This window comes from Perognathus longimembris, chromosome 28, assembly GCF_023159225.1.
Source record: "Perognathus longimembris pacificus isolate PPM17 chromosome 28, ASM2315922v1, whole genome shotgun sequence".
Taxonomy (NCBI): domain Eukaryota; kingdom Metazoa; phylum Chordata; class Mammalia; order Rodentia; family Heteromyidae; genus Perognathus; species Perognathus longimembris.
In genome coordinates, this window is record NC_063188.1 from 36,196,432 (window position 1) to 36,211,037 (window position 14,606).

Here is a 14,606-nt window from a genome sequence, read left to right on the forward strand (position 1 = left end):
TACCAATTACAGTTGACTCTTGTTGAAGCCCATATTTTTTAAGGTGTAGAATTTGAATTTATGTCTTAGTCGAGATTCTTCAGTTTAGAACAGTATTATAGCTCTGCCCACAACTATCCTTCCTAAAATTAGGGATAAAGGTCCTAATATATCAGTTATTTGACATCTTGTAAAGTTCACAAGAAAGCATTCATCTTTTGCTTTCCAGAAAATGATGAGGGGAAAAAAAAAACAGAACAAAGAGAACTCAGTTTTGTTAGAAACATGTCACCTTACAACTCATCCCAAAGTCAAATCTATGGGAGTTGCTGGTCTAATTCATTTGAAAAGGAATTGGAGCACTCTGGGATTTTACTGCAAATCTGTCATATGCAACTCTGCATGGACATGGTATGCATCACTGGAAAATAATTTAAACTTCTTAAGACATCGGGGAGTATAGTATAAGTGCTAAATTTAGGTGACAGCACAGATAAAACAGGAAGTGAAATACTGCCTTGAGAAACCAGCCCTTGACTTGGTCAAAGCCAGAATTTAGATCCACAGTGTACAATATATCAGCAGCTGTAATTTAACTGGATTCCCAGAAGAGCAATAAAGTGGTGGCTTGGGAAGAGGGCAGTAACATCACACACAACAGCTTTGGCTTCTGCTCCAAAGTGCTGGCTCTTGCACTTGATTTTTGCTAAAAGACAGATTAATTTGATTTTAAATAAATATTAAGGCAGAGAGAAAAATGGGTAAGTCTCTGATCACGAATATTTAAAGGTTATTTCATTTATGTGAAATTACTAGAATAACTCAAATGAGAGAGTAAGTCTTCTCTTCCTGCCAACCCTGAAACACAGACATTTCTTCACATTCTAATGCTTTTCTTCCTATATGAGGATACTGGAGGCTTTGAATATATATATGACATACTTATAAGTTCTTGGCTAGTTTAAAAAAACTTTTCTTTTTCTTCATAAAGGAGATATCTTGCAGCCTACAGTTGACAAATCCATTGTGACAGTGTCAGAACCAGTAGCAAAGAATCACAGAACAGTCTGTAGAATCACACTCACTATGTTTGAATCTTTGCCACTTAACATCTATTTGACCTTGAGCAAGTCACTTCCGATTTTTATGTCTAAATGTTCCTCTCAGTAAAAACTGAGACAATAATAATAGTATCTATACCGTACTATAATACAATTGTTGAGAAGGTTAAATAATAATGTATGCAATATGCTTGAAAGGGTCTCATAAAGGCAAGCTGTTTTCATGGCTCCAGGTAATTGAATTACAGCAGTCAATTGTTATCATCATCATCATTACAATAACGACTGGATCTGATGCTTGAGTCAGTTTATCTATAGTAACTAACTGTACCTATTGAACTCTTCTAGTTTAAACTCACTGCTCACAGAAGTGCACTCATTGTCAGCACCTTTCCCATCCATCTCTGGTTGGATGGACACACATGGCAAAACTCACTTCAATTTCCTTCAGATTTTAAACATTGAAGAACAAAACCATTTGGGGTCACAATAAGCAGAACAACCTAAAGTCCCAGCTTCACTGGATGGATGGGGAAATTATAGATAGGGAGAGCTATTCTGCAGAATGCAGGATGAAACACCTATACAGAAAGAAGCAGAGATGTCAGATTGTATGGTCATATAGAAAGCAAGAGAGGGATGAGTGGATGAGCTGTCTGACAATATCCAACGGCCCATGGGATAGGATTCCATATCACTTCCTCTATCCATGAAACACACTTCCCCTTACTCAGCTGAACTGATAAGGATTTCTGTTCCTTATAACCAAACTCTAAGACATATATACTGATATACCTCAATTTGTATTCAGATCCATCTTGCTTGCTTCCTTATTTCTTTTAAACTTGGCCAAAGTTCTTTCAGGAGACATATGTGTTCAAGTTGATTTATTGTACTGGGCAAAATACAACCAAACCCTGTTATGCAGAACTTGTAGCTAAAAACTTGGCTATATCACAGGTCAAAGTGTATCTTATGAATTGGAACAACTGCAGTGAGTCTGATTTTTCTGCCATGTTCTCATCTCCATGGGACCTGTCTCCAACATGCTTGCCTGACCAACCAGAATATCAGTAACTCACATCCAAAAGTGCCCATTTGAAATATACATGATTTTAGACAACCATGAAAAAAACAGCACCCATTCATTTTAGTTTCTGCATCTGATTTTATTAGGGTTGTGTTCCATATGGGTTTTGAGCGATTTCACATGATGGACATTTCATAACATCCTCACACATCTCTGCTGGCAGGAGAATAGCTATCTGTGCATGCAATTCCCCAAACAGAAATAGTCAGCTATCATTTAAACATCAAATCTGGAGAAATGAAAAGCAATATATATTTCCAAAGAACAACAGAAATTGTGTAAGTCCATAGAGGTTTTAGGCTTTTGTAAAATGCTTTTTTTCCCTTTATTTGACTAACTTGGTATCCTGAAACACACAGAGCCAAGGAAGCTAAAAGAAATGGCTGGTCTGTTCACACAATTCAAATGAACCACCTCTTCAGAGTACTTTTAATCCTAACACAAATTGTTCTCAATTTATGTGAACACTGGTGAATGTAGTAAATGGGTTACACAGTCTGCACTATCAGCTGCCTCTGACCCAAGAAATAAGGAGAATAGCTGCCAGGGCTTTTTCTTCTTCTCACCTCCCCAGCTCAGGGCCAGTCTTTTCACTCTTGTCTTCCTTTAATTATTGGACTGAGGATTGTGATCTTTGGTAGCTTTTTGCTTCTAGATTAGCCTACTCAAGTGTCCCATATTCAAATTAAATGATCAGTTAATACTACCTGATATATCATCTGGTTTTGCATTTTTTTATACTGGCATTGGGGCTATGAGTTGTTACTTGTATTTTCTGCTCAAGGCTGGCTCTCTAGTAATTGAGTTACACCTCCACTTCCAGCTTTTTGTAACTAATTGGACATAATTGGAGTCTCAAGGACTTTTCTGTCCAAACAGGCTTTGAACCACAATCCACAGATCTCAGCATTCTGAGTAGCTAAGGTTACAGGCCTGAGCCACTATTATATATGGCTTCAAATAACTTCATGACTAGATCACAGCACACATAGACCATTGTGACTGCTACCATGGGCTGAGAACTTAGTCAATATTCTCTTGAAATTTCCACATGAGTACCTGCTTAAGTTTCTAGAGTTAATATTCTTTTTTAAGTCTACCAGAAAACAATTAACAGAAGCAATTTAAAAGTGTAGTTTCCTTATATCTATGCAAAGTTCCGGAAGATAGAAATTGGGTCACTGTACTTGACACATCTAAACTGATGTTAATAATTTCAACCAAAAGTCTTATGTTTTGGCTCCTTACTCTAGTGGTGTGATAAATATCACAGTTACCAGGCCACAGACCATTTAGACATATATCTAACTGTGTCTATTTGGGGAAGGCTAATAGGTTTACTTTAGATTAAACTGCAAGTTTCTGCTATTCTACTAACCTTGAGAATTTAGGAAACCATTATATCTAGTGCACCTTCTACACAAAACCTTCTAAGCCCTAAATGAAAATGTTGGCTATATCAGTCTTCCTACTTCAACTCTGATCACATCCACTAGTTTCCCACAAACAACTAAAAACTCTTTTCACTATGTATGAATGTGTGTGTGTGTGTATGTGTGTGTGTGTGAGTGTGTGTGTGTGGGTGTGTGTGTGCACCAGTCCTGGGGCTTGAACTCAGGGCCTGGGCACTGTCCCTGAGATTTTTTTTGCCCAAGTTTAGCACCCTACCACTTGAGCCACAGCTCCACTTTCACCTTTTTGGTGGTTAATTGGAGATAAGAATCTCACTGACTTTTCTGTCCAAGGTGGCTTCAAACTGTTATCCTTATAACTCAGCCTCTTGAGTAGCTTCTTGGGTAGCTAGTACTACAGGCATAAGCCACCAGACAATCTATTCTTAAGTCACACTATAGTTTACTGGCTTGAATATAAGAAAAAAAGTACATTATTTTCAAATAATTTCTTCCTAAACATTTTGAATAGTGATTTTGAAGAATAGTGAAGAGTACACCAAAAATACATAGTAATGAAGCATGACAGAAATAAGTTCACCAAACTACATGGTCTAATGATGGTTTCATGAAGATGTAATTGCATAAAATCACTCTCTAACCAAGATTGTTATTTGGCCACATCTTTCATGCTATTTACTCAACAAACTGTTTCTTCCTCTTAAGTCTAGCTAGACTATTTCTCTCTTTTTATTCTTTATACACATTTATTTTTATTTGTAAAAAAATACATTTCTCTTTTGATAAACTACCTTTAAATAATTCCCCTATTTTTCTTAGATTTGTCTTTAAGTAAGCAAGAGGAATCTTGACTGTTCCTTTAATGTTTCATTTACATAGTTCCTCAGCTTCTTAAACAATTCACTGTTCACATGTTCTACCTTACATGAAATATTAAGGCATAAAAACATTTCAGTCGTTATTTTTGCTAACTGTACTTTGATCATATTCATTCACTCTCCATAACCCTCCTCTTTGTCACATTCCAACCAAACTGGTCTGCTATTCATTTTAAATAATGCCTCTCCTACTTTCACATCTACTTTTATTAAAGGCTAGATTCTTTTTTGTTTTACTGTGGGTTTTTGGGGGGTCAGTCATGGGGCTTGAACTCAGAGCCTGGGTCCTGTTCCTGAGCTTTCAGTGCATTGCCACTTCTGGTTTTCTCCTGGTTAATTGGAGATAAGTCTCATGGATTTTTCTTCTTGGGCTGGCTTTGAACTGTGATCCTCAGATTTCAGGCTTCTGAGGTTAACAGGTGAGAGTCACTGGTGCCTGGCTCCTGAAATGTTTTTTAATGTTGTCCTGTAATAGTTTCAAAGCATCAGATCTTACTGATTGTTGTAAAAGATGATGGAAATCTTGTTTCAGTCTTCTACATGCCAATATCTATTTATCCCAGCATCATTTGTTGAAGAGACTGTCTTTTCTCCAACATGTTTTTGGCACTTTTGTTAAGAATCAGATGGCTATAGATATGGGAAATTATTTGTGGATCTTCTACTCTGTTCCCTTGATCTTTTGATCTGCTTTGTGCCAGTACCACACCAGCTTGTTACTATGACTTTATAGTCTTTGAAGTCTTTTCAATAAAATTTTACCTGATACATTGTTATTCATCCAGAGTATAAATCAATAGCCTTGCTTATTTTTACTATTTTTTTTTGTCAGTCATGGAGCTTGAACTCTGGGCCTGGGCACTATTCCTGAGCTCATCAGTTCAAGGATAGTGCTCTATCTCTTTGAGCCACCAGACCACTTCCAGTTTTCTGGTGGTTAACCTGGAGATAAGAGTTTCCTGCCCAGGCTGTCTCTTTGAACTGCAATCCTCAGATCTCAGTCTCCTGAGTAGCTAGGATTACAGGCGTGAGACACCAGCACCCAACTTTGCTTATTTTTAAACTGTAAAAGCTCAACTGTAATTACCTAGGAAAGCCATTAGAAGTTTATGCACAATATAGCTTAGTATCTATATACTTGCATGATTTTGCCTGTGATCTTTTACACAGGAGAGGAAAAAGAAAAATCATGGAACTATTCAACATTCTTTTTTAAGCAAGGTTCTATGACAACAAAAAAAATTGGAAAGTCCTCGATGATTGTAATATACTCATTTTAAACAAAATTAATGGTTTTCCTACAGGCAAGTGCTCCTGTAGTTAAATTGTCTGCAGACTAATTTAACTTGTCCAAGGATGCTAGGTAATAGAATTCCTTATAGTTTAGAAAATGGTGTTTTCTTATTACCGTACATACAGACAATGCAGTTTCAGGCTAGAATCTGTAAAATTTCAAGTTCCATTTGGCAGAGCTTGAGATAGTTCATTGGCCCAGGAGGAGTCTAAGAAAAGTCCATAGATACTAAAGCTGGGAAGCTCTGGCTAGTTCTAATGAGAAAAATTCCTCTCATAATAGTTAAATAGTGTAACTGTCTTAATTTCTTTATTTTCATGCATGGGAGCATGAAAAATGGGACCAGCCATTAATTTATGTCATCTAGAGAGAGATCCCAAAAGAATGCATTAAGTATCAACCATATAATTTCCTTCCATCATTCTCCGTTTCAAAACAACAATGAAAAAAATGCCCAAAGAAACTATATAAGTTAATTAAGAGTCAGAAGTATTTTCCTGAAGATTGTTGTTGTAGGGGTACTCATTAAAATGCCTTGGAACAACCCATGTTGTATAGTATCATTAGATATTCAAGAAACTTGAAGCATTTTTCAAAGCAGATAATTAACTTATCTGGGGGAAATTCTACCATTGTGGCTACATTCCACAAATGGACATTCTACAACTTTTGGGCTTGAAACGGAGACAAGAGTTATACCACTGTTGTAATTATTATCAACATGCCATGTAAAAATGTACCTTTTATATTTTTTAATTTGTTCTTGTCTGTTTGTTTTGTTTAGTTTTGTTTCTCTTGTATTCATTTCCTGTGGTTGTACCCCCACTACCACTGTATCTCATCTGAATACCCTGGATACTGTTTATACAGGTATTAGAACTGGGGAAGGGAAAGGGAATATCAAAATTGAAAGACAAAGGACAAAAAGACAAACCATTCCAAAAGTAATACTTACAAAACCATTTGGTGTAAATCAAATGCACAACTCTTGGTGGGAGAGGGAAGCGAGAGGGGAGGGGGAAATGAGGAAGGAGGTAACACGTTGAACAAGAAATGTACTCACTGCCTTACATATGAATCTGTAACCCCTCTGTACCACACTTTGACAATAAAGAAAAAAGATTAAACATAAATAAATAAATAAATAAATAAATAAATAAATGGGAAAAAAAGAAAACAAAAAGATACAGAACTCAGAAACTACTAAAAATAAAATAAGGGAAAATTTCAAGACTCTCAAAAAAAAGAAAGAAAGCTAGAAGACATTCTGCAGACTTGGTTTATTAGAATACCATGATCCTTTACTTTTTCCTCCTATATTTCAAGTTTCCAGGGATTGCTAGTACTGTTTATATTCCTCCCCTATAACTTATGCTTAATGTGGTTGTTTCCAACAAGCAGAAAACAAATAGAAAAACCATGTGAAAAATATTGCTAATCAAATCTTATTAAAATGACTACAGTTGAGTAGTTGTATCTTGTTAACAAAATACTTAAATTTTTTCAATTTTATTCTAAAATAATTTTAAATGAAATATTATTCCTTTTGACAACTATACACAAATCACTGTAATTAGACAGAGCAAAAAATAAATACATAGGAAAGTTTTTTTTCATAAGACAAGGATTTCCCTCTGTATAGTTCCATCACAGGTTGCATTTCGTATTCTGAAAGGGTCTTTCACTGTATGTTCCTTTATTTGAGGATAGTGAGTATTTCTTTGATTTGTTTCTAATGTTGCATTCATTGGAGCAAGTGATGTCTAGCAACCAGTCCCTGCCAAATGCAATTTACTCAGAACTGCTGAGCCTGTCAACCAGAACTAGAGAGAGTTAGCATGAAAAGGGTTCCACATGTGGCTCTTGTACTAACACTACTGGAAATGTGCATGCTGACATCAGAGGTAACCTCAGAGAACAGATGGCCCATCCAATGTTTTCAGCAAAGCCTGTGACAGAAACAAATTTCCTACCAAAAGTCCATCCTCCCTATCTTCCTTCCTAAGGAAAAACTATATTTCTTATTCTCTCTTCCAAATGGGACAAATAATTTGTAAGCACAAGTCATCGATGCCTTTTAGAAAAATTCTTAAGAAGGCCAATTAGCTGGGTATAATGGAGAGAAACTTGGACTGAATAAGACTCAGGAGACAATAGTAGGTATATGCATCTAGTTATTGATTTACTTTGTGAACTTAAGAGAATAACTTTCCCTTGGTTTTCTCATATGTAATTTTTGAGACCCTTTCCAAATTTAAGACCCTGTATTTTTTTCTCTCAGATGTCAAGGAAGTAAAAATAGATGCATAAAATGAGTCACTATTAACCATAAGAGGAACCAATATTCTTTCATATTTATTTACCTCCTAGGAAGCAAAAAATGACACCATTTTCTTCTATCTGGTAAATATATTGTGTGCATTGATTATACTCATTTTTAAGTCTTTAACACCTTTATTTCTGCTCATCTTTAACAAAGTAAGATTCACACAACATAAAATAAACACATTTAAAACACACCATTTAAGGGGAGAGTTCTGTTATAACACAAGGTTATATATCAATTGCCATATGTACTTATAGAACTTTTTTTTTTATCATTTCAAAAAGTGATCTTGACACCTAAGGGCAGTTACACCACATATTGCCCTCTTCTCATATTCTGACAAAAACAAGCCTACTTTAAGTCTCTATGGATTTGCCTACTCTATCTCTTTTTACTGAACAGAAAGAAGTGGAGAATGACTGGTGTTTCGTTCATCATATATTTTTAGTGCTCTTTCATACTCTACAATAAATCCATACTTAATACTTTTTTGTATGCTGGTCCTGGGACTTGAACTCAGGGCCTGGGCACTGTCCTTGAGCTTTTTTGCCCAAAGCTAGCACTCTACCACTTCAGTCACAGTTTCACTTTCAGCTCTTTTTTTGTTCGTTTTTGGTGAGTTTACTGGACATAAGAGTGTCATAGACTTTTCTACTCAGGCAGGCTTTGAATTATGATCCTCACATCTTAGCCTACTAAGTGGCTAAGATTACATGTATAAGCCACCTACACAGGCCGTGTGTGTGTGCGCGCGCGTGTGCATGCACATGTGCTAGACCTATGATTTGATGTTTAATTTTTTCTATGTTGAATTGTGTAGCCCTTTATTAGCAACTAAAATAGAACATTATCTATTGTACAACTAAAATAGAACATTATCTATTATACAAGATGGGTATTAACTGTTTATAGTTGGAGATTTATTACAATCTAATATAGGTCGTTTATAAATGTGATTACCTTATTTAAAAGTTTCTACTCTTATTTGTCTACAATCTGCAAAATTACTCTGAAAGCAAAATATATGAACACAAGTCTACAAAGAATGCAAATCATTATACAGTAAGTGCTATACAAGTTACTACCAAAAAACTATCACAATTAGGCTTTGATATTGTTATCTTTTTAAACAAAGTTATTTTCTGATGTTTGCTTGCCTTCCATTGCCTAAAACTATAAAGTACTTTTAATGAACTGAAATGAAAAAGATTACATTTACTACAAAAGAAGACAGTTCCATTAGTTGGAGACTTCTGAATTCCCTTAAAACAAAACTTATGTCTTAGTAAAGGCATGGTGAGTCCCTGGCCAGGGCCCCATATATGCAGGTGCTATCCCTGAGAATTTAGAGCTTTAGTGGATTGTGAGTGCCCCAGCTGCATAACTCACTGAGCTATCCTGGAGGTGTTTACACTGGTCTGACTGGGTATAATTCAAAAAGGAAAAGCTCATATCCATTCCATTCTTCTGGAGCTGTCTGGTAGCATTTAACAACACTGAAATGCAACGTTTTCCACATATAGTATTATGGTATTTCTTTAAGTACTTTTTAAAAGATACAGAATCTAATTGTTCTATAATATTCATACCCAATTTATCTAGATGTTCAATAGATCTATAAATCTCCCCCTGAGATTGATCATAGTAACAATAATGAAACCTTTGTCCCCAGTGGCAGAAATCAGAAGAAACCACAAAGAGATTTCTAGGATCCTCTAGATATTTACTGAAGAGTTTCCCAAATTTCTGTTCTTTTGACTCACTCAGAGATCCAACTAGTACAGGAATAATGGTGAGCTCATCCTTACGGCTTTCCATGACTTTAGCTATATAAGGTAAATGCATTTCAATACTGTGTTCTTGTTCATCTGTCTTCAGGGACATGCGATCAAACATTCCTGTATTCCATAGTTCTCGGTAAATCCTCCGGTTTATATGAAGATCATAGAGAGGTGTCTTATATATGTCCGCTGTGGAAAGTACACATCGCGAGAGGAGCACATAATGAGAAGGTCCAAAAATGAAAATTCTCCGTGTAATAGATGGATCCACTTGTTTGTAAGCATGGGCAGCACAAGATCCACTGTACACATATCCTGCATGGGGTACAATTATGGCCCTAGCAGGTCTTTTAGTAGGCTGTACCTGTGAAAGCCAAACTTCTAGCTGTGCATTCAGCTCCAGTCCCGATGCGGAGTACCAGTCACCAGCAAAGTGGGCTTCTCGGTAGATCCTGCGGTATGATGCCATTTTGGTGCTTGTGCCTTCTGTGGTGCGCAATGATTAATCAGGCAGCGCTAGTGGTAAGTTGTGGCAATAGCAGTGGCGGCGGTGGTAGAGGTGGTGGCAGTGATAGGAGATCTCCAGAAGGCAAAATGCAAGAGGGCAGGAGGAGGAAGAGGAGAAGGTTTGAAGTCCAAGAAGAAAGAGCAGCGGCAGCAGAGGTAGTAACAGCAGTTACTACCAACACAGCCTTGGGCCACTACCGGAAGAGAGGGTCTCAGAGTTATGTTGTACTTCCGCTGAGCTTTACCGTCCCCCAGCTTGCTCCAAGCTCTGCCCCTTCCATGGTTCTTTCATATTCACCACTTACTAACCCCACCCTTTCTGGCCCCGCCCCTTCCTCCCGGACGCTCTTGCTCTCCCTTCTCTCCACCCAGCCCTTATCCCTTTCTGCCCCATCTAACCCCCTCCTTGCTCCATTTCTGTCCTGCCCTCCTTGGCCTCTAGCTTCCTTCTTACCCTCCTCTTACCCTCCCCCCTCCATCTCTTCCTTCTTCCCCCCATTTCTCCTGTCTCTGCCCCACCCCACTGTAATAACGAGGGGGGGCGGGGCGGGAAGCCCCACACCATGTTGTCATCATTGCCACACCCCATTGTGGAGCGTAAAAGGGGATCCCGCCCCAAGTTGAGGGGACCACCCCCCAGCCTGCAGGCAGCCTGGGACATAAGAGGGCGGGATTTCCGGGAGAAGAGGTGTGGAGAAAGCAAGGTGCACCAGGAGGTGCCTCGTGGAGCTGAGCAGTGCAGACCATAAGAGCATGCATCTAGAAGCAGAGAGAACAATACTAGTCTACTACAGTAACCATGGCAGTACATGATGTGATGATGATATGAATCTGGTACTGGTAGTGGACATACTGAGGAGTGATCATATTCTGCGTGTGTTTTGAAAGCACGAACAACAATGTTTGCTGTGGATTGAAATGATAGGTGTAAAAAAAAAGAACAATGAAGGACAATAGAATGTTTTGTTGTTTGTATAAATAAAGGGACAATACTGTGCTTCACTATGGGGAAGATCATAAGAGAATTAATTCTAGGGATGGGGGGCATACCAATTTGACATAATTTTGAGACAACCTAGATTTATTTAACATCTAGAATAATGCTTAGCATAAGGCCAGTACTAGTATCAGTCAATTTTCCATTATGACAATGAAATACCTAAGATGTATAGAGACATAATTTATTTTAGCAATAATTTTAGTGGTTCCCTCCAAGATAGACTTTGGGCCTCTGACTTAGGAAGCACATCATGGCAAGAGTACATGGTGGAAGAAATCACTCATGAGATCAGTAATATATACAGAAAGGAAGAAGAGCAGACTGGAGACCCATAATCCCTTTCAAGAGTATCCCCAATGACCTAAGGACCTCCCACGAACCCCTACTTCTGAAACTTTTCACTATCTCCTAATGGCACTAACCTGGGGACAACACCTTTAACACAAAGATATTTGGGGACTCTCATCCAAATCATAGTTATGCTCAATGCATATTTTTTTCAAAAATGTCTTTCTAAAATATATAAAAGTATATGACATATGACCAGGCACTTGTGGCTCATACCTACTCAGGAGTTTGAAATCTGAGTTACAGATTGAAGCCAGCCTGGTTAGAAAAGCCCATGAGATTATTATCTCCAATTAACTACCAAAAAGCTGGAAATGTACCTATGGCTCAAGTGGCTCAGGAATAGTGCCTAAAACCTGAGTTTCTCTCTCTCTCTCTCTCTCTCTCTCTCTCTCTCTCTCTCTCTCTCTCTCTCTCTCTCTCTCTCTCTCTTTCTCTCTGTCTCTCTCTCCATATATACATATATATGTATACTTATAGTTATTTTAGTTGTAAAACTGCATGTAGTACTGTGTGAAAATTAAGTGTATATATTATATATAATGTATAATGGTCATATAAGGCACTAGATAATTCTATCTTTTTAAATTTTTGTTTTTAGCATATTACATAAAAGGAATATTTTTAACCTAATGAATCAATACATTTTAAGTTTCCTCTATGTGTTCTCAGTCACAGCCACATCATCTTAGTAAGTCACTCTGAACCTTCTTTTTGATGGATTCTCACATTTGGTGTTAAGTGAGCCTTAAAAAACAACTGATAATTTCCTTTGACCTCTGTTTAAGATGTCTCTACTTAGTCTCACATACTTCCTGTTTGCAGGGCGTTCAAAAAGGTCCTGTTTGCTCTAGTTTGCCATCTGTGTGTAAGGAAAAAAATAGCTGGAAACCCTGTCTACCAATCTTCTTGTATCAATGGTTACATTGTAAACCTATGTCATCTCTTAGACTAAGAGAAGAATGATGCACAGAGTAAAGTGATAAACTCCACAGATAAAGCTTCATATAATGAAAAGATCTTCTGATTTTTCCGTGCAATTGTTCAAATACCTCCCCAGTCCATATTTCATGGAAAAGCTAAAACACAGTTAACTAAAGTTAATAAGGTATAGGTGTGTATATGTGTGGGCTTGTGCACCTATGAATATTTAAAATTGGGCATATTTTCTCATCTTTACAAATTGCTAATAGATGAAGCAGAACTGGGGTACTTGGAATAAGAAAGCACTAGATATAAATACCGCTAGGGGCAGAATGTGTGACAGAGATTTATAAACCAGCACAAGCACAGATGAGTTGTTAACTTAGTGCTCAATGATTATATGTTAGGCAGTCAAATGGATGAAACTTATGTTATCTTTGTGGTAAATGGGAAGTACAGAAATGATGATAGTGCTCTTATACATAAACACATAAGGCTGTGAAATTAGTATATACTTGGGAACTGACATTAAATGAAGATACTGAAATAGTAATGGCAATTTTTCATTGAATACTTACTATGTGCAAGTCAGTTATAGTGATCTGTGTTGGTTAGGCTATTGAGTCCTAACAAGTCTATGAGGTAGGTACTATTATCCCATTTTCCACACTACCACTGTGAGTATAGAGACATGAAGTGATTCACTCAAGGTCAACAATGTAGTAGAATGCAGAATTAATTCCATTGTTTTCAAAGACTAAGGTCTGTACATTAGATTAAAGTGCTCTATCTGTGCAGTAGGACAATATCAGACAGGCAGTGTATTTTTGACTACCTTGTCTGACATTTGGGCTCATCAGTATACTTTGAATGCAGAGGAAGAAACTAGAACCAGAATGAAAAGTTGGTTGCCATAGTGTTTTATGACAAAGTGAAGCCAGATCTAAGGCTTCTGACTTCCAGGGCAGTTTACTTTGGTACAATTGTTCATGTCTTTGCTCAGTAACTTTTAAATTTCATTCTTCCAACAGGGTTTGCTTTCTGGATTAGACTAAAATAGTAAATATTCCCTGTGCTTTCAGCTCCATGAAACTAATAAATGACACTTGGGTGGAGTAGGTAGCCTCCTACTATTTCATTATGAGAGAAATTGCCTGACCAAAGCAGAATCTAAGATTTCCTCAGTCAGAAATCCTATCCTTACCTGTACTGTCTCCCAAATAAATTTGTAGAACATTTGTGACCCAAAGGACAAAAAAGCAAACAGTATAAAGACCAGACAGAGTGAGATCACTAACATTTCACCAGTGGACATCAGTGAGCAAACAATCTCCTATATAATGTAAACTTCAGAAGCCTAAAATAAGGCTGGTAATATGGCCTGCAAATAGTGTTTTCAAAAATATAAACTGGGATTAAGCAAAAAGGTCTTAGAACAACGTTTGACATAATAGTAGATGGTAAGAATAGCTATTATTCTATGGCAGGAAAGATCAGAAAATTAAAATGTGTCTCTTTATTCTATCCTATGTCACTCAGTTAAAATTTATTGGTCTCTCCATCTGTGTCAAGCACTGTGATGGCATTGAGAAAGAACATGGGGTGAATTCACTGCCATCAAAGAGCATCTAGTCTAAGAGGTACACATTCACAACCAACTGGCTTCAATATCCTGTCTGTGCTTGATAAGCATTTCCAACTACAGACATTATTTGCCATTATTTATCTCCTCCTCTTTATCACTTAGCTCTTTGACATACAGAATGTTAACCACCAGATGGTGTTGTCTATTTTAGGACTAGTTATAAAAGTTCATTCCTGATCTTACATTTAACACAGTATCTTAATGGGACAACCATTCACAAAGCATTTATGGAGGAGTACTTACTCCTAGTGGTTACCTTGAGAAGGATATAAAAAGGAATGCAGCTATGGGGCTTTGGGAAAAGCCATTAGCATTGAAGTCAGTAAATTTGAATTTCAGTCAGGACTTTGCTAATGACCAG

At 37.2% G+C, this 14,606-nt stretch overlaps 1 protein-coding gene and 1 pseudogene across 1 annotated transcript in view; both read right to left on the reverse strand.

Annotated features, from left to right (window-relative positions):
- Il1rapl2 (interleukin 1 receptor accessory protein like 2) overlaps window positions 1-14,606 on the reverse strand; it is a 1,034,445-nt gene that overhangs the window by 608,645 nt on the left and 411,194 nt on the right. The window lies entirely within an intron of this gene.
- LOC125343957 lies at window positions 9,394-10,142 on the reverse strand (annotated as a pseudogene).